This window comes from Hesperophylax consimilis, chromosome 2 (assembly GCF_061612785.1).
Source record: "Hesperophylax consimilis isolate HC1 chromosome 2, BYU_Hcon_1.0, whole genome shotgun sequence".
Lineage (NCBI taxonomy): Eukaryota > Metazoa > Arthropoda > Insecta > Trichoptera > Limnephilidae > Hesperophylax > Hesperophylax consimilis.
In genome coordinates, this window is record NC_142837.1 from 20,631,719 (window position 1) to 20,654,004 (window position 22,286).

At 35.8% G+C, this 22,286-nt stretch overlaps 1 protein-coding gene across 1 annotated transcript in view; it reads left to right on the plus strand.

Moving 5' to 3' along the window:
• Positions 1–22,286, plus strand: part of LOC149425787 (lachesin-like) — a 1,060,028-nt gene that overhangs the window by 200,032 nt on the left and 837,710 nt on the right. The window lies entirely within an intron of this gene.

The following is a 22,286-nucleotide window of genomic DNA, read 5'->3' on the forward strand; positions in this document are numbered from 1 at the left end:
GACATACTTCCGTATGGGAACCATTTACTTCTGAGATACTACAGGGATCAATCCTAGAACCGCTGTTATTTATACTTTTTATTAATACAGTTTCTGAATGTTTCGTGCATTGTTTATTTCTCTTACACGCTGATGACATCAAAATATTTGCCATTGTAAGGAATTTAAATGATTTTCTGCTCATCCAACGAAACTTAGTAAGGTTTGAAGCGTTTTGCAATGAAAACAAAATTTACCTAAGTTAAAACAAATGTTAACAAATAAGCTTCACTAAAAATTATAACGCTTTTATACACAATTATTATATAGTAAGGTGGGTAATTTAAAAAAAAATGATAATTTTAGATTCTGTTAGCGATAAAAGGGTGCCAAATGGGTTCAAACCGACGCGACGTGTTTAAAATTTTTTAAATTTCTGATACGATTTTCTTCCTCCGGATTCACTTCAAAGTTTTGGAAATTTTCATTTTTAGAGGTATTTTCTAGTGTGTATAAAAGTTACTACGAATCCTGTATACTAAATTTTTTGTTATATTCTATGGCAAATATGGTACGTATTTACGAATTTATTTACAAAAAATCCGAGTTTTGATTATAAGTGGCTCGAGGTGAGGGCGGAGGAAGCACCGATTGCACTAAGCGCAGCGACTCTGCGCAACCGACGTCGGAGTTTGGAGTCAGTATCGCTACGGCTCTTTAAGCGGTAGGTCGCGTTGCACAAGTTTTCGCAATGGAACGTACTCGGAATGCGTTAAAAATCCCATATTTGGTGAAATTTGCGACGTTAAAGACAATGTTTTACCAACTTATTGTGATGTTATGAAGTTTTTTGAGTGGACCAGGCATCAAATAAAATTAAATCAAGAGACCAAACTAGAACCCAAATTTCAGCAAATAGAGTGTACTGTGACATCACAAATTGAAGAAATATGGAGAAAGGCTTCTATTCCCATCGTTACACACTCGCGAGTAGCACGCATGTTGAGGTCATATCATTTTAAATGCAAAAACCTTCTTAAGTCACATCCTAAAATACCGGAGAAAAAAATGGAGGAATTCCGTCGCAGAAGTAAAGTGCTGTTTGATATTTCATCTTACAAATGCAAAAATTTCAGTAAATGTGACTGTCCTAAAGATAAAAAAAATACCTGTAAATGAACAGAGTTTCATTAGTGACCAACGTACTACACGAAAAATGATAATGGGAAATGTGGATACCGCTACAACAAAACGAATGAAAACTGCGTTGAAAAGAAAACTTCTGAAGCAAAAATCCTTGCGTTAGTCTAAAAAGGAAAGCACAGGTAAATCAACTACCTCTCTAATCAATATTTCCACGTCTTCTGCATCAAATGAATCCGATTGCAATGATGTTTTCAAACCAAATGTTGTATCTCAAATGCCTCAGAAGCAGGCTGCGGTCACTATTGATAATTCTACACTGTCGAAAACTTGTGATAGATATGGAGTTTCAGATAGAGCAGCGGCAGCCATTGCATCAGCAGTTCTGTATGATATCAATTCTAATATTCTAGTTATTGACAAAAGTAAACTTCGCAGAGAACGAAAAAAAACAAGGGAAAATATTAAGGCACAACACATAGTTTTACAAATACCCGCATTATATTTTGATGGCCGGAAAGATAAAACGTTAATTATCAGGGAAAAAGGGGGGAGGCATTACAGAGAACTAATCATTGCAATTGCTTTTTTTTTTTTATATTTACTCCACACAGGAGGCCCTGAAGAAAATAATTTCCCTCAGGGCCTATGTCATCTTTGGGGATGCTGTGTGGAGGGTCTTTTTGTGGAGAGGAAGGAGTGAACATGGGTCTTGAAGAGTCCCATGTTGTAGGAGGGAGGAAACACAGAGGCCGGCAGTTCGTTCCACAGCCGAGCTGTTGAACTTAAGAACGAATCGTAGAAGCGACCCGTTCTCATGTGACAAGTGTCAACTGTGTACAAATGTTGGGCGCGCATTTGGCGTGTATCCCGACTACACACCGGTGCCGAAGGGATCAATGACGCTAGTTCCTCAGAGCATCTTCCATTGTAATACCGATAGAACAAGGACAGCATACCTACCTGACGCCTGTGCTCTAAAGATTGCAGTCCATCTGTTAAGATTGGGGAATCTATCAAACGGACCGCCCGTTTCTGCACAGAGTCAAGGGTTTTTTTCAGGTATTTTGGGGCTCCAGACCAGAGATGGCTGCCAAATTCGACAGTAGGGCGCACTTGCGATTTGTACAGGGTGAGCAGTTGTGTACTATTAAAGTATCTGCGGGCCCTGTACAGTACGCCCAGCTTCTGAGAGGCCAACTTTACTCTGGCTTCGATGGAGCCCCCGTACCTGAGCTGGTCACTTATAGTTACACCAAGCATATCAATGGAAGGCCTGTTCGGAAGATTGCTTCCGTTGAAGGAGACTAGATTATCATTTGGATCTCTTTTAGACGTAATCAGACAGGATTGGGTCTTTGAAACATTAAATTCGACGAAGTTATTTTTACCCCAGGAGGAAATACTCTCGAGATAACCGTCCATTCTCTGCTTCAAAGCCCTCCGAGCCGTTGGAGTTTGTGTGCCCTTTGGGGGCTTATCAAACAAAAAGCTATCATGAACTGTACTGTCATCCGCGTAACAATGAATCGGTGCACATGTCAAAAGGTCATTGATGTGCAACAAAAACAAAGTCGGAGACAGAACCGATCCCTGTGGGACGCCAGCATTTATGGAGTGCGAGGAAGAGGTGAAACCGTCAGCAACCGCCTGAATCGACCTATCCCTTAAAAAGTCAGCAATCCACGTACACAGGGATGCGGGAAGTCCGTAAGAATGCAATTTGTTGACAAGTCCTCGGTGCCAGACCCGGTCAAAGGCCTTGGATATGTCTAGTGCGACCGTTTGGGTCTCACCGTGACGTTCCAGGCACCGCCCCCAAACATGCGTCACATACGCGAGAAGATCACCGCACGAGCGGTTCCGCCGGAATCCGTATTGACGGTCGTTGATAATTTTGTTCTTCTCGAGGTATGTGAGCAGTTTGTCGTTGATCACACGTTCCATCACTTTGGACAGAACTGATGTGATCGCTATGGGGCGGTAGTTGGCCGGGTTGGAGCGGTCACCTTTCTTGGGAATAGGGTGAATTACCGCTTTTTTCCAACCAGAGGGCACAGTGCCACACTTCAGGGACATTTTGAAGAGCTTTGTCAAAACCGGAACTATTTCCGCAGCACACCTCTGCAATACCAGGGCAGGTATTCCATCAGGTCCACTAGCTTTGTTAACATCGAGCCCCCGTATGACGTGGAGTACATCCCGATGCCGGATCCTCAGCTTTTTCATATAGAAGCCGCAGTGAGGAACCGACGGCGGAACAGCACCCCCGTCGTCGAGGGTCGAGTTTTCCGCAAACATTTTCCCTAATAAGTTAGCCTTTTCGGTGGCGGTGTTTGCTAGTGAGCCGTCAGGTCTGGTAAGAGGTGGCAAACTGGGTCTGCAAAAATTTCGACCTATTGAGCCCGCAAGCGACCAGAATGCTCTGCTGCCATGCGGGCAGGCAGCCAGCTTTTTGCTGATCTGCAGGTCGTGTTCGAATTTTGACCTATTAATGATTCTCTTGCATTCCTTTGCCGATTTGTTGTATGCTGATCTGCTTTCGGGAGTTCGAGATGTGTTGTAGGCTCGGTAAGCCGCGTTTTTTCGTCGAACTGCTTCGGAGCATTGTCGACTGAACCACGGCTTTGAGCCCACACCAGTTTCTTTAGTAGTCGATTGTATGAAGCCATCCATCGCCGATTTGATGACTTCACCAATCTCCTGGGCACATCTTGAAGGGTCCGAAGTCCGAAAACAAACAGCTGACCACGGAAAAGCGTTGAAATGGGCCCGCATACCGAACCAATCTGCTGACCTATAGTGCCACACTTTTCTCCTCAGTCTCTCATTGGTTGGTCTGAGGCTAACAGGGATTGATGTCGTCACTAGGCAGTGGTCAGATGATCCCAGAGGCGCTGTGACGTCAATCTTATAACCGTGTGGCACAGTAGTTAAGAATAGGTCTAACAGATTGGAGCGGTGAGTCTGGACATCAGAAACCCTTGTAGGCTCCTGAACTAATTGCTATAATCCGTAGCAAATGGCAAAGGATTCCGCCTGTCGGCCAGCCGAGTCCGTTGGGCCTGAGAACTTCAACCACGGTTCATTATGAACATTAAAGTCCCCCAGAACAACAAACTCGGCCGAAGGGTAGCGGGGCAAGAGATCATCAATAGTATCGCTCAAATGTTTGAAGAGCTCGGAAGTGTCTGATTCGCTATGGTTCGGTGAGCGGTATAGACATGCGTAGAATCTTGCCGTACTGGCAAGATTGACGCGCACCCACATTACGTCGAATCTGGAGTTTTCCAGACTCAATAGTCGTACACAGTTGACGTCAGCTCGACTATAGAGGCAGACTCCTCCTTTGAGTCGAAATTTGCTTGCGAGGGTAAAGCCCGGGCAGTCCAGATAGGAGGAGTCTGGCGGCTCGGCTATCTGAGTTTCGGATAGGAAAAGAAGGTTGGGACGTTGGGACAGAAGATGGAGATGGACGGAATTTAAATTTGTGTGCAGGCCGTGAATGTTGGCAAAATTTACCAACAGTTTTGGCCCGCACCGGGGACGCCTGCTACTCGCCGCTGTAATGATGTTAAAATTGTTATGTTGTATGTTCATGAATTTAAAGTTTTTTTTTTTTTTTCGTAAGGGTAGGAGGTGAAAGGAAAGGTCTGGAAAGGAAAGGTATGAGGGGTGGGTAGGAATCTGGGGTTCAGGCTGTCCAGGAGTGATGAGCGTTTGGTTCCAGCCCACCCACTGCGGTGCAAGGCGATAGGCTGGGAGAGTCTGGCTGGAGAGGGCATCCAATGCGCCCCAAACGCTGCTGCTGGGTCCCCTCTGGTCACGAACCGGCACAACAGCAGTGGCGGGGTTTTTTCACTCGCTGATGGGGCAGCCCACCCTTAGTCGTGAGCCTGAGGGTCGGGCCCCTGTACTATCGAGCGGCCTAGACAGCGGTAACCGCTTGTAAAGGGTCTCCCTCAACCAGCATCTCCCAACCGGCCCGCCAGGCAGAAGGTGGGCCGACGCACCCGCCACCAAGACCTGGGCAAACCTTAACCCATGAACCCGGGCACCCCTGCTAAGTCACCAAACGTAGCGAACCACTTGGAGTGACCTGTGGCAGAGGTGTTGGTCATCCAATAAATGGTTCCCAGGGCGGCGGTACCCATTCCCGCCTACCAAATTGGGAATAATGCTTCACATGAACGAGTTACCATTTTGTCATTTGTTCACACATCTTGACGGTAAGACATCTGGACCTCAAACATATTCAGGGACAATAGGACTAGCTTTAAAAAACTGTGAAAAAAGCCTATTGTTCATTTTCAGAAAATTGACCTAGAGTTGCCTGAATTATTAACTAAAGACCTAAGTACAGATCAGTTATATTTGTATAAAATCGTATGTGCAGTTACGGTGGGGGAATTACCTGAAGATTTAGGCCACAAATCTCCTGGAAAAATGTCTCATGCCAGATGGCTTACGCGTGCTAACCGAATTCTTCGTCTTTATGTTGCAACGGAAGCTCCTACAGAGAATCTTATTATTTTAGCAACGTACGTTGTTAAAGTTTATGCTCCGACGTGTTTAAGTATTAAAACTCATCCCACCTGTAAAGATGGAGCACGTCACCTACGGCAGCTAATTTCAGCGTCTAGATACATATCCCCTGAACTAAAAACTATAATTGATCCAGTCATAGAAAGAAAGAGTTACTTCGCACACCCCGAAAATTTACTTCTTGCAATGTTAACTGACCCTCACAAGCATATCCGGGAATTAGCTGCGCGTCGTGTTCTAAAAGCACGCAGTAAGAAACTAAGTAAAACAAAGCTGTTCCAACTTCCAAACATAAACCTCGATGCATCATATTACTACGACCTTATTAATTGGCAGCAAAATTTAACCGAACCCCCAATACTGAAGAATATATCGGATGAAGATCTTCAATTATTTGTAGCACAGGGGGGAGAAGGTAAATTGCCTCTTCTGCGTCTGCCATGTCATACTCAAGCAGTTGAAAGAGCTGTAAAGACTGTTACTGAAGCCTCGACTACTTTATGTACGAAGTGTGCAAGAGAAGGTCTTATTAAGGCAAAGATTTAGTCTCGCAAAATAATGCCGAAATTTGAGAGTAAGGAGGATTTTGCTGGTATTTGAATACACTGTCTTGAGATAATGTTAATTATAATCATATATTTTTTTAATAAATAAGTCAGAATATTCTCTCTAATTTGTGTTTTATTGAAAAAAAATCATTTTTAATTGTTTATCTAATATTTTTTAGAGATTTAACAAGGGTGGGTTTTTCTCTATTTTGTGAAATTTCAAACTCAATCCGGAGGAAGAAGATGATATCCAAATATTATTTAAAAAATTACGTGATTTTATATCTTTATTTAACACCCTTTTATCACTAACAGACAAACCAAAACAAGTTTTTTTTCCCCCATACAATCGTGACCCGCCTTATTATATAGGCAACTATTAACTAGATCGTGTATACTGTATAATGGATTTTGGCGTACTTTTTGATTCCAAACTTCATTTCGATGCGCACATTAAAAACATTGTGAATAAAGCTTACTGCATGCTAGACTTTGTTATCAGAAACAGCCGCGTATTTCGAAAACCTGAAACCTACCTTCTGCTTTACTATACGCTGGTCCGTTCTCAACTTGAATACTGCACCTTCCATATGGACTCCACTACGTATCTTTAAAGAAAATATTGAAAATATCCAGAAGAAATTTCTGCATTATCTCAACCACAGAATGAGCGCACCTAAACGGGGATACACAAATATGCTCTCAAAATATAACGTCTCCACTCTTACTAACCGGCAAACTTACCTTGACCTAATGACCTTGTACAAAATCTATAACAATTTTATCGACTGTCCTGGCTCACTCAATCTAATAAACCTTAAAATACCACCCAGAATGACTAGGCTTAACTACTTATTCCATATTAGCCGAACCCGCACAAATGCTGGTGTCAGGGATCCAATCAGAAGAATGTACAAATTGTATAATAAAAACCAAAACCTGAAGGATTCCGACATATATTTTGATACATTTAGTACTTTTGGTAGGAAATTGAAGTCTGTTTTCCTATAAAGAAAATAAAATGTGTACTTACTTCATCACTATATTCTTTAAATACTTTTTTATTATTTATCTCTAAAAATAAAAATCTATAAAATATTTGTACAATTTTATTTGACACTGCGCCATTTCTATATACAAAATAGTTTTCTTTTCTACTTTTTCCTTATTAACATGTAAAAAAATATTTAAAATTGTTATCTACCAGTCAATCTGTGAGAAATAGTTAGGATGCAGGCGAATTCTCAAGTTATTGTTTTACAAAATTATCTATTAATTACTGTCTGTATCTGTGTTTTCTCCTTAAATAAATTAATAAAAATAAACATATTTTAAGTGATTTAATTGGTCATTAAAAATATCTTTTTCATTTTTAGACCAGTGTATTTTGTTAAAATTTCTGTTCACAGGGTTTCTTCATGTTTTACAGGAGAAAAATATCCTTTTTATATATATATATATCTTTTTTTTTAACGATTACATATAAACGATACGACATGGCACGAGCCTGGCGCATGATAATTCTTGATGTGTTGGTTAAAATCACGCGTTTTTACTTGATACACTGTAATGTTTTCTCTTTTTGGTGTATAATTCTTTTTTCTTCTTTTGAGTTTTAGAAGGCTTCAAACGTGAGCTTGGCTGGGAAGTGAAAATACCACCTACCCGGTCCACATGTGTTCTCGTATGAAACCATTCCTCCCTCGTCACGCTCCACCATTATTCAGGATGTAAATTAAACACCCTTATTTGAGACACTCCCTTGTTTAAACAGAGACTCCTAACTAATATCACATAGTTACGACTTTTCACGTAATCTCTTATGTGGTCATTATTTTTGCATGATTAAATTTCTCCACTACGTTGTGTGTATTTTTTGTTTCAGTGGTTTATAACTTAATTATCATGTTTTTGTGCTAACGTTGGTTCTTTTCAGGCTAGTGATTGAGGCAAGGAGATGGTTTACGTCGAGATATTGCGAACATCGGTATCATTTAATCTAACTAAAGTCTTCCCAAGAATCCCTATCCCCTAACGCTAGTTTCTTTAGAAACCGTAGATCCTGTGGAAGGTACATAACATTTAAGCTAGTGTCATAGCATACATATATAGTTAAATCAATCGAATATAGGTTAGTACAATATTAGTTATGAATCATATGTTCTCCAAATTCTTTCCAGTCCTACGACGACCTGTGGGGTTTATACGTGTAAATTTAATTTTGTAGGTATGGTTAGTGATTGAGACTTTGTACGAAGACTATTAAAAAACTATTGCTGTAGAGGTGATGAAGGTGATGGAAGATAATGTTACATGAAAAGGAACGTTCATGCAGGCTTTAATTGTTAGATATAGGAATAAATATTTTCTGTATAGATTCCGATAATTATTCTTAAAATGTCTTATTTTCGTTTATGTTTCCCCCAAAAAACGGAGAAAAAATTGAGAAATGGATATAAGCAATCCGGATTCAAGTATGTGAAAATAACTAGGTAATATCTATTATGTATTGTAGAGTTATAAATACGGAAAAAAATGAGTATTTGCTAATTTATTTTAAGAAAAAACGGATTTCTGGCATTTTATCACGATGTCGGAACAAGTTGACCGTACCATCATCAGGAAACCATTTGTGCTCAAATTATTTTCATCCCAAACGTTTAGACTACAATTTCCTTCAGGTCCTTATAATCTCTGAGCATGCTGTTGTGTAGGAGAGAATTTAATATACCTACAAATTAGGTATCGTTGCTGGATCTGGGAAAGGTTATTTTAATTACTGGTTGTTATTGTATAGCTTTGATTTAGCACCATCTATATATTTCACTAAAATGGCAATACAACAATAAACCGAATAGGCATTTTTCTGAAATCATATGACATTACAGCAGTTAATATAAGAAATAAATGTCGGTCCTACCCGATCGGCATACATTTGGCAAAGTTGTTGGCGCGGTAGACTCTAATCCCTGGGATGGAAGGTACAATCATAATTTTTCCGTAGATATGTAAAGTTATGCCTATATTCGAAAAAAGGAGACAAACACAACAACAAAAAACACAATGTAAAAGCTTATTTAATGGTCATAAATAAATTGATATTATTACCATGTAACCCCCACCCTCCTTCAATTAAAAATTCGTTAAAATTTGACAAATGCGTTAAAAATATTTTTTTTACTTACAAACAGAACATACCAGTCCTTCGTACATCATCTTATTGACGTTTCAGGCGCATGCCTGTGAAAGGAATCTCTCCATAAACTGCATCATATTTACCAAGATCTGCATTAGACCGCTTCAAGTGCAAGCAGGCGGTTACTGCATTGATTACATGGCATTCAATGGCTGCACACCCGCACACAAGGCACCCATCCCCTCACCTACCGAGCAGAGCATCTGCAGATGTCGTCAATTCAATCAGAATTATTCCACAAACACGAGTAGTTCCGGGCAAACACCTTAGCTTACATCCTAGCGATGAGTCGTTCTCGAACGAGCCGCATAATTTAGCTAGCTCTTTTTGATGAGACGTATTAGAACGACTCTCGGCAAAACGTACCAATTGAACATTACCCTTTTTTATCAGGAGATATTTTAGAAAAATAACGCCATTAAAATTACCCAAGTATTAATTGTTATTACATATACAGAAACGTGAACGGTTTCCGACAATCCGACATCTGGACTTGTACTACCTACACCTACTAACTGCCTAATATCTTATTTATCTCACGTTACGAGGCGGCGTACCGGTACCAAGAGTCTATCATTCGTACGCTGGGAGCTGGGAGTTGGGAGCTAGGAGCTGGAAGCCGTACCGGGGGAGTCGTATCGTGTACAGTATTCGCTGTCGTTTAATTGAGTCGACTCTTTGAGCCGTACAAAAATATTGAGCTGGTACCGTGGCTCCCTCTCTTAATAAAAGGAGTCATGACCCATCGCTAGTAGCTACATACTACCCACCAGATGCCGGTGGAATCTATATTATAATATACGCCCGACTGGCAAATTGTTGCAGCTGCCGACTAGTCTTTGATCAAATCATGTGAACGTATGATTCAGTCTGTAGTATATTCATTATTGATATTATTTTCGGAAAAACATTAAATGAAGTGGCTGTGAATCTTGTTTATATTAAATCAGTCTGAATAAAATTACATAAATAATTTAATTGAAATTATTTCTCTGCAAACATTTTTCTGTCGAGTTGAAAACCGTTGAAACAGTTAATTCATTTTTTTCCATTATTTTTTTTTAGAGGATCGGATTCACGGACTGTTGAAGATGTTATTATAGTTCTAGTTGAAAAAAGGCTTGAAGCAATTGTAAATACGGCCGAATTCATAGATTCACGGTACACGGTATTCCGATGAGATAGGAACTGTATACTTACTGGTAAGATGGACGGAGGCGGTGTGCTAGTAGCAGTGCGCAAAGAGCTCTGAGCTTCCCGTCTCCATGACTGAGAAAAAATCAGATTGTACAAATCTTCGTATCTATTCAGGTATGGTCTCTCAATTTTATCATATGTGCTGTAAACATACCCCTAGTCTCGCCAACAACCTTTTATAATATTTTCTCCAAAAACCTGGAATCCGTTTTTTCATCAGAACCAAATAATATGTTTTGTGTTCTAGAAGATCTGAATCTACCTACTCTAACATGGTAATTTTCCGAAAGCTACAATCATGGTCTTGCCACTTCGAACAAGTTTACATCGCAAATTTTTCTTCAAATAATAGCATGATGAGCTTACTCCAACATAATAGTATACCGAACCACAACGATAAATTCTTAGACCTTACATTTTACAGTCACGAAACAAAAGTTACACGCAGCGACGACCCTCTCCTTTCAGAAGATAGACACCATCCACTCTGGAATTTGAAATATCCTCTGCGATTCAATGAAAAAATTAAAACCAACAAAGAGCGTAGGTAAAATTTCAGGAAAGCTGATATACGCAAATTAATTGTATTGATTGGAAGTCTGAAATCGCAGCAGTAGACCAATTCTATGTAATAATAAACAATGTAATTGATTTATTTATGTCTATTCTTGAATACACGTTTTAAAAATTATTATAGTGGTTTATATTGCAGTACAGAGAAAAAATTACAGAAAAAAGGTATAAAAAATGAAGAACATAGGTTGATTTAGGTCAGAGGTTCCCAAACTTTTTTGTGTCGTAGACCCCTTGCCATGTTTTTCTGTTTTTGGTTGACCCCCTACTGACCTGATATTGATTTTTTGTAAATTTCTAACTGTAGTTAAGTTTAGTGTTAAAAACTTAAAGTAAAAACGCATGTTCAGTTTTATACATTTATTAATTGAATTTAAATTAAAACTACTCAAAATAAAATTTTGTATCTGTTATATAAAACAAACGTAACATAAAAATAACTAAGCAATAAGTAAATGTTTATAGTGGGAAGGATAAACCTGATGCCTTAATAATAAATTATCAACATTTGGCGTCAATTTTGTAAGGTTCAATCTTAAGTCTCCTCGGCTTATGATGTCCAGTCTGTTTCTTTTTTTCGTTAGGGGATTGGTAACAGCGCTGAACCCGCTTTCCACTAGGTATGACGATGGAAAGGAAATTAAAAATTTCCTCGCTATATTCCATAATACGGAATAAGTAACGGGTATGTTTTTTTGCAGCCAGAAGTGCTGATATCCGTGCTTAAACTGAACCTTAAGTTCTTCGTTTGTACTTATTTCAGTCAGTTCCTCTTGTTTTATGACATTCGTTTATTCTTTGTCACCATATGGGTTAATTATCCACGGTGGTATTACCATATTCAAAACATCCTCAAACCTAGTTTCAAAATCTGAATAGAGGGCATTTAAATGTTGAACGTAGGTTGAAACGTCGTCTTCCTGGCAGTTTGTCGGTGACAAATTGGGGAACTGGGAAAATTCACCCCGTCCAATATTTTGCTTCATTAGTTTAACTCTGGCAAGAAACGCTGATAAGATGTACTTTGTTTTAATCAAATTTAGACTGTCGCCTTGTAACTGCAAATTAACCATATTAAATTTTGTAAACAAATCTGGTAAATAGGCGATGTCTGTTTTCCACTTCATTAAATTGTCTTTTAAAATTTTATCTTTAGTATCCAGAAATTCTAAAATAGTCTCAAAAAGTGCAAAAAATCTTGCCAAACATAAGCCTCTCGACAGCCAGCATACTTTAGGGTGAAAGGGTAATTGATGAAAGTGTTCGTCATTTTCTTCACACAACTGCGCAAATAACCGCGTATTCAACGCGTTGCTTCAGATTCGGTTTACTGCATCAATGACTAATTGAAGAGATTCATGTAATCTAACACTCAAATTTTTAGCAACAAAATGTTGTCGATGGATGACACAATGTATTGCTAACACCCCTGGCACATTTTGTTTTAAATAAATTATAAATCTTGATTTCTTGATTCATAAAACGAACATATGCCAATAATAATGTTTCATTACCAGGTAAAGTTGACTCGTCCAGTTGTATAGAGAAATGGGTCGTTTGCAAATAATTACACAAGAACCTTTCAATATCAGAACTCATTTCATCAATACGTCTTTCAACAGTATTGTTGCTTAAGGGAATTCTTTTGATGATATCAGATGCAGGTTTGTGTAAAACAGTTTTTAAAACCTCTTTAACGGCTGGCGAAATTACCTTCTCTCCGATAGTATGCGGTTTTCCGGATTTTGCTATAAGTAGTGAGATATTGTAAGACGCCCGCAAACCATTATCGTTTCTTTGTGACATCGAAGCGAACATTCTGTCCAGCGTAGGTCTCTTCTGAAGTTTATCTTTGAGTGTTTGAAAGTATTTCAAATCTTTATCTGTTTTATCAGGGTGACATCTTCTCAAATGATCCTGCAGCTTAGATGGTTTCATAGCGTCATTGCCCAAAACTTTGTGGCATAAAAGGCACATAGGCAATTGTTTGTCCGGCAATGATGGAATAAAGCCAAGCTTCAAATAATCAACACAGAACTGTGTACATTTCTTTTTAGATTCGAAAATGGCATCAATCATCTGTGGGCAAAATTAATCTATTTAAATAAGACATAAAGTCCAGCAGCTGTATATTAAAAAATCAAAGTCAAATTTAAATTGTATGGTCTTAGATTTTATGGCAGGCATAGGCGTACAGCCATTATAAATTAATGTGAGAAGGGGAATGTTATGAATGTTACCTAAGGTTTTGGTATGATGGAACTTTAAGGAAATTTGAAAGTAACACGACAAAAAATGTTAAAATAAAATATTAAACAACGAATAATAATAAAAATTTTTAATGCAATTTATCTCTACGTACATTCGACTGTCATGTGTAAAAGTTCACTAGTTCCACTTTAGCAATAATACAAAATTTAAATTTTAATATAGATAAGTATGTACAGTGCAATATCCATAATCCGAACCTCCGTAATCCGAACGTTCCAGCAATCCAAACTGGCCCACAGTGTAACGACCAATGGACAAAAGTACATTTTTTAAACTTTTTTGTGAAGTTATTTGGTAAGATAAATGTATTTATAAAATAATAATAAATACCTAGCAAGGTCATAAATAAGTAAATATTTACACACATACATATTTATTTATGTGACCGGCCAAAATATGTAGTTTAATTCCAAAATATATTTTTTTAACACGTTCCCGGACGAGCATGCTATAGCATTCGCATTGGATAGTTTAATTATGTCGCGGATGCTATAGCATTCGAAGTTTATTGAGTTTTTTTTGTCAGATATGCTTGAGCAGTTGCTTTATCCTTATAAAATATAGGTAGTCTATTTCTTACTGTCACTGCTGACACAACCACAGATCGCTTACTGTCACATGAGACCTTTTCTGCACACAAAGATAAAACAGTGTTTACCCCTTCCCGTACAGCTCGCCCGGCGTACCCCGCGTGGTTACGTATGCTATAGCATGCGTCAAATGTATTGAGATACGTCTGCTATAGCATTCGCGTCGCACTTGATGGTGTTGGTTGGTACGTATCATGACGGAAATGCTAGAGCATTCGCAAAAATCTAATACAAAAAAATAGTGCCAAAGTAGGGTGACTCACTGCCCGCGAACGTGTTTATGTTTCCTATATGTAAACATTTAAATTCTATGAAAAAAACAAAGAAATGAGAGTGTGTATTAGAAATTCTTCAAAAAACACGTAGCTGTACAGTTTTGGATTTCTTATTTTCTTAATTTATCTTTCAAAGTGGTAACATATTGTGTGTTAATAATAAAATACATACGTAATATGTATGAACAGTTGTCTTTTTTTAGATTTTTCCGAAAACATTCCATAATCCGAACTTTTCGGTAATTAGTTCGGATTACGGAGATTGCACTGTAATTATAATACCGATTGTTAAAACTTTGAAAAAGAAACTATTGAGGAGTACTTGTATAATTTTGCATTATTTGAATATTAATTTACTAATAACTGAATTAATGATCGGCGTAATTTATCTATCTTTGCTAAGTACGAGTACAAAACTAAAATTTAATAAAAAAATAATGTACTTACTTTTCTCCGGCACTCTCAAACAAAAAAACACTGATTCACTATAATTTGTGTGATAAACTACCAGTTAATATTTTTTTAAATATTTTCTTAGCACTTTTCTTTTCAAGATTTAGGAAACGAATAAACGTATTTGTCTCACATTCGTATTTATAGAGTGACAAATTGAACAAGTCAGTGCAAGTTCGCGAAGCTCTGACACAAAAATTGACAAGAATTTTTACTGCGCGTATGCTTGTAACAAGATGATACTGGTATATCATTATGTGCAGGTTTTTACAAGTTCACAATGTATTGCAACCACAAAGCGAATGCCTACATCCTACAACTTACACAATTTTATAAACATATTTAATATTTTTTTTACTTCAAAGGTACTTTTATAAATAATGTATATGTCTTAATATTATAAGATAGTATAATGTAAGTAAATAGGTACTATCATTGTATGTTGAGATCCACTATCGTGGACCCCCATTTTCATTTCATGGACCCCCAATTTTTTTTTTCGCTGACGCAAGGGGTCTACCCTTGCAAGTTGTCATAGACCCCTGGGGGTCGATATAGACCACTTTGGGAATCACTGATTTAGGTAAAACTGTGTGTGTGTGATATTATATGTAACGCGAGCACCTCACAAGGAAAACCTGTGCTGAGGTGTAAACGTGTTTGAGATTAAGGGTAACAGGTATTTATGTGTTGTGGTAGAAAGATATTTTATTTTTTTATTTTTTTTTATTATTTTTTTTTTTTTCACACACATATATTGAAACATGAAAACACACTTTTATGTGTGAGTGTATGTATTTGTGGAAACGAAGAACGTGTATAATATTTAATTTTATTTATTATATTTTTGTTATGTTTGGTTTGGAATTATAATTTTTTGAATTAAGTGAATATCTTGATATTTTATCCAGGCTACGATATGTTTTTGAGAAAGTTTGTAGATGTGTTTGTAGTCAACAATTGTTTTAAAGTAATGGGCGTACTGTTAAAAAGTTTGGTTGCGTAGTATTGAAAGTGTCTTTGTCCGTGTGTGGTGTGTGTTATCGATAAGTGATAAGTTTATTCTATTACTGGCACAACGAAATCAGAAATTTCCCATATGGTTTACCCCTGAACTTATTAGGTTTTTACGGAAAAAATACAAAGTCTGGCTCAAATGGTAGACATATAAAGGTTTTTCTGACTATCGTGAATTTTCCTTCTTACGTGCTACATACAAGAAGTTGTCTAGCGAATCTCGAAAGATATTTTTCGACGACGTCGAAAGTTCATTGTAAAACAATATCAACAGTTTTCGGTCATACAAATCCTCATTAAAATATGTGCTTTGACCGACGTGAATCTAGTGATGCCCAGGAAATCTGTAATATGTTCTCTGAATTCGTCAAGTCAACATTTGAACCCTCCTCCATCAATGACAAAATAGACATCGACCAACTTGAATCAGTTGCAGAACTTGCATATATTCACACGATTGAACGAAGCAAGAAGTGCAATCAAGTTTAGAGTCGCTAAACATAAACAAATGTGCGGGTCAAGATGAAATTCCGGGTTTTTTTTTCTTAGTCTGCTGCGTTGTCATTGTGTGTGCCGCTTACCATAATATTTAATAAATGTCTGAGTTATGGAATTTTTCCTGGCAGGTGGAAATTGGCCTACATCATACCACTCTACAAGGGTGATTCGCGTCAACGAGTGGAAAACTACAGGCTAATATTCATTTTCTCGGCGATCCCTAAACTGTTATGACGACTTGTCCATGCTAATATATATATCCCCAGCTTGTCGCCAAAATTATGGATCTACAACACGGGTTTGTCAAAGGCAAATCTACCGTGAGTAATTTATTTATTTACTCTAATTTCTAGTTTACTAGCATGAATCGAGGCCATCGGGTAGATGCAATTTACTGCGATTTAAAAAAAGCTTTTGACAAGGTTGATCACCTTATTCTTACTAAAAAAATATGTATAACGGAATCCTAGGTCCGCTGTTATTTATGCTTTTATTAATAGGTATTATTACTGAATGTTTCATACATTGTTTATTTCTCTTGTACGCCGATGACATAAAAATATTTGCCATTGTTAGAAATTTATTTGAATTTAAATTTTAATGATTAACTGCTCATCCCACGAAACTTAGTAAGGTTCGAAGCGTTTTGCAATGAAAACAAAACCAACCTAAGTTACAAAAAATGTAAACAAATAAGCTTTACTAAAAATCATAACACTATCATACACAATTCTTAAATTGGTAACTATTCACTAGAGCGCGTATACTGTATAAGAGATCTTGGTGTAATTTTTGATTCTAAACTTCATTTCGAGGCGCACATTAAAAACGTTATGAATAAAGCTTACTGCACGCTAGGCTTTGTTATCAGAAACAGCCGCGTATTTCGAAAACCTGCTACTTTACGCTGGTCCGTTCTCAACTTGAATACTGCATATGGACTCCACTTTACGTATCTATAATATAATCTATTATTGAAAGTATCCAAAAGAAATTTCTGCGTTACCTCAATCACAGAACGAACGCACCTAAGCTGGGATACTCAAATATGCTCTCGAAATAAAACGTCTCCACTCTTACTAACCGGAGAACATACCTTGACCTAATGACCTTGTACAAAATCAGTAACAACTTTTTTTTTTTTTTTTTAACTTTAAAAAGAAAGACAAACATTCCCGGGTCACGAATAACCCAACAATGTTTGAAAATCTACGTTCTTTATCTACGGTCCTGGCTTACTCAATCGAATTAACTTTAAAATACCATCCAGAATGATTAGGCTTAACGACTTATTCCATATTAGTCGAATTCGCACAAATGCTTGTGTCAGGGCTCCACTTAGAAGAATGTGCGAATTGTTTAGTAAAAACCAAAACCTGAAGGATTCCGACATATATTTTGATACATATGGTACTTTTGGTAGGAAAATGATGTCTGTTTTCTTATAAAAAAAAATTGTACATACTTCATTCACTATACTCTTTAAGTCCTTTTTTTGAAACAAACTCCTGTCCAATATTAATTAAGATTTATCTCTAATATTTGACATTGAGCATTGTCTATATACACAATAATTTTATTTTATCCTTTTTCCCTATTTAAATGTAAAAAATATTTTAAATTGTTATCTATCAAGTCAATTCGTGAGAAATAGTTAGGATGCAGGCGAATTCTCAAGTTATTGTTTTATAAAATTATCTTTTAATTACTGTCTGCATCTGTGTTTTCTCCTTAAATAAATCATTAAAAAAATTAAGAATACTGTGATTTGTCCCACTTCTTACTTTTGACAGAAAAGTTTGCTCATTTTCTTCTTTAGTAATGATATTATATTTGATTTTACACATCGCCTTAAATTTGTTCTAAATAGTTTTATTAAAGTTAAAACGAGTTTCATGATTGTATTTTAGCCTGTTTATATATAAAGGGTTATTTATGTGTTGAAATATAATTTTGTACCACAGAATTGCTCTCACTGAAAGAATTTTGAGACTGATAGAAGTATGGAATACTATGCCTTTCTTTGTATAAATTTATTTGAACTAATAACTTTAACAATGAATTTTGCACGGATTGAACATGGTCGATATTAGTTTTACATGAAAATCCCCAAGCTGTTATTCCATACCTTCTAACAGATTCAGCTAGAGATAAACAAATTATTCGAAGAGTACAGGTTTGAACAATTTTTTTTAGTTTATACAATCTGCATAAACTATGTTTATTTGTATATCCCATTTGAAAATGCATTCAATATTGACACCTAAATAAACATATTCTTTAACTAGTTCCATATTTTCACATGTACACATTGCAGGAATACCATCGTGTAAGCAATCTGAGGTATGGTTCATTATTTATGGTGTAATATATACCTTAACATTAGGGGATCTTATGTGTAACAATTAAGTTTTTTGGGGATTTATGATTAAGCCAGAGTCATGAGACTATTTTAAGAGTTCAATGTAGTCTTTTTGTAACAGGTCCATACAAGTGTGCAAATCACTGCCAGAAATCACAAAGAATTATTTAAAAAAATGTTAAAAAATAAAGCATAAAATATAATAAACTTGTTAAGTTTTTATCACGCTAACTTTATAGAACTTTGAAAATTATATTATGTAACTATCTATTGCATTTATTTGTTTAAAAATATGAACGAAAGATGCAGTTGACTAATTGTCTTATTTTTTCTTACAGTTTAATGGATAAATCAAAATTTCATTGCTTTAATCGAAATTACGCTACTACGAAAATACAAAAGTGTTGTAGCACACCATCCGCAAATATTTTGTAAGATATTCTAACGGCATACAATTCCTGCATCCCAAAATGCAGTATTCTCTGGAAATGGTTTAAACGCCACCAAATAAGTGAATACTACCCTTTCTTTGCCGATGCATATCATCTATAATATTCTCAAAAGCGATGGGCAGGAAAATAAATGTTATTTTTCACACTTCTGATTCTATAATTTACTGTTTGGTTTGGGAATAATTTATCTAATGAGAGCAATAATTGTCGGATATGAGCTAATAAAACGAAAATAAATCATTGAAACTTCTCAAATTGAAGAAAGACGCACTGAAAAAAAGCTATCATTTCAACATAAAGTGGAAAGGAAAGAGAATTAGGGCATTCATTTAATATTTTAACAAATCTTTTGGAAATTCTAATGGGTAGGTACTTAACTCTAGGTTTCTGCGATCCAAATTTATTACATTTACAAATAATTTTCCACCAAAAAAAATTTTTGGTGGAAAAAAAACGTTTTCAAACTATTATAAATTCCATCGGTGCATTGGAAAATACAAAGTAATGGCAATCGCGAAATTTTACATACTTGGCGCCTAAGATGATTTTTATTGTGGAATGTTTTTAACCCAAATTACTTAATTTAAGATATGCAAACTATTCATAAGAAATTTATAATTTATGGTATTCTTGTTTTCATTTGAATTATTCCTTACATTTTTGTAATAAATTATTAATAAAACTTATATTTAATTCCGGGAAATGATAGAATTTTGCCGGTTTTGTTGTATTATTTTTCTTGACAGCCTTTTCCTCTGTCCTGGAAGTAAACACTTTAAGCAACTTTTTCAACGTAACTTTATATGTTATGCAAATTTTACGATATTTTTTATACGCAAAATTATGATTTTATAAGAAAAAATAACAATAGAAAAACATATTTAAAATTATGTTCTACAAATTAAACTTGATTGCGAAAAACACTAATTCCTAGTTCACTAATTCGACATTATTTTTGTAAAAATATTTTCCCTTTTCAGTGTTAAACTAAATATACAAAATTACAGGTTGGCGCGACGTTTAAGACCGAAAGGAATTGAATTCACTCAAAGTTCCATTGAAGATATGCGGTCTACTCTAAAGGAGAATTGAATTCTGGCTAATGCCTATGTCAGTAATGGATTCTGTTGAATATCCAAAGAGAACGTGATATGCATTAAAATTTACAATTATTATTGTTTATAGTGTGTATTGCGTGAATGTATGCTTATTTGTCAATATATGGAGCGCGCGAAAGTCTAACATTTATAATAATACGCGAGTACCATGACGAACCAGAATGTATCCTTCAGATTATTGGTCAGCAATTTCAAGTATTGTTTCGACCCGACCTAGAAATAATTAATGAGGTGCAAAATCTTTTCGATCGTCTGTAGATGAAAACTGTGATGAAATACAATTTCACTTAAGGTGTATTCAAGTTCTGTCATTAATTAAGTTTTGTGAAACAGTTGGCTAATAATGATATAATAACAGAACTTTATTTAGTAAAAGATTATACATTTATATACATTATTTAAGAAATGTTTTGACTGCCCAACTAGGAGAATTCCCGTTTTAGGACAGTCAAATTAGGATGAGTATTATCATTTTGATAAGTTGTTTGATAAGTATAGTATTAAAATAATAGGTAAATGGACTTTTAACTAGTGTCTAAGCCTACTAACATATTTTGTATAAATATGAATAACAAAGAGAAGAAATAGAATAAAATAAAATATCCGATTAACATAAGATTAACTGCTGCTTGGGTAGCATTCTAATTTAAAAGTACTCAGTAGGTACATATATACACATAATGATAAAGATTAGAACATAAAGGTATCTTTTACTTGGTTTATTTTTTGTTGAAGTTTTTGTTTTTGTTTTTGGTTTGTGTTTGATTTCATTTTTTGTGTAGTAAAAGTTCACTCTCCTTCCTACCTAATTTATAAAACCAATTAGTGGTTAATTTATGAAGAATAGCCGTGTTTCCCTTTTTTCCAAGCATGAGGCATGAAGTTGTATAGTTTTGGACCTAAGAATGAGAAGTGTCTTTGAACGAGATATGTTTTAGTTGTGAGTGGTACAATTGGATTTCTCCGTGAGTGGCGGGTGTCGTGAGAGTGGTTAATAGATGGGTAGAGGTGGCGTTATTGTTGAGTGTTTAATATTAATTTTCTCATGTATAGTTGTCTAGTATCCAGAACTCGGAATTCTTCAAATAGGGCATCGCTATGATATCTAAATTTATTTTTGAGGATTACACTTAGTAGTGATTTTTGAGCTATTGCTAATTTGTCCAAAACAGTTTTTGCACACCCACCCCAACCTAAGGATGCATAGTCTAGAGTGACCCACACATAGCATCATAGATGAGTTTCAATTCTTTTTTACGTAAGATATTTCTGATTGTCATAAACATGTACGTAAGTTTTCTAACCTTAGATCTATGTGTCCGTCCCATCTAAGATATTTGTCTAATATAACACCAAGGTATTTTATACTGTCTACGTATTCCAATTTATAGCAATTACAGGTAGTGGAGTCAATGCATTTATGTGTAAAAATATTATATGCTTCCTTGGGTTGACCCGCTTCTGTCGCACTAAATCGTATAAATTTAGTTTTTTCCGAATTATATAACATAATTATTTTAAGGGAGATCATCAATAATAATAAAAGCTTAACATTTGTAGAGCGCCGTTTTGTGTTATTTCGCTTCAAGTTATTTCTGAAGATAAGGATTTTTTTAATTAATTTATATCATCAAAAAATTACAGAATACATAATGTATCATAAGTAAGTTATATAACTATATTTAAGTTAGTAACAATGATATTATCGAAAGAATAATGTTACAATAATAGAGCAGTTTCTAATAGAAGAAAAAGTAAATATGTATGTTAAAGTGTTATATAGAAATGGCATAATATACTTTATTTTAAGTTGTGCATAACCTGCCTCACTAGGCGAACCTGTATTGAGGCAGAATTTTTAGTTAATTATTTGTCGCATTTTGTCTATGGTTTACTTATAAATGTTTATTATAGGTTCCTTTACTATTCCTATTGAGTTCGAAAATTTATAATTTAATGTACGAACTGTCTGTTATATAATCGAGCCATTCTAGACGTTCGTTTGGAAAAGTTAATATATTATTAATAAAAGAGTCGATCCAAAAGGTTTCAGTGTTTCTGGTAAATTT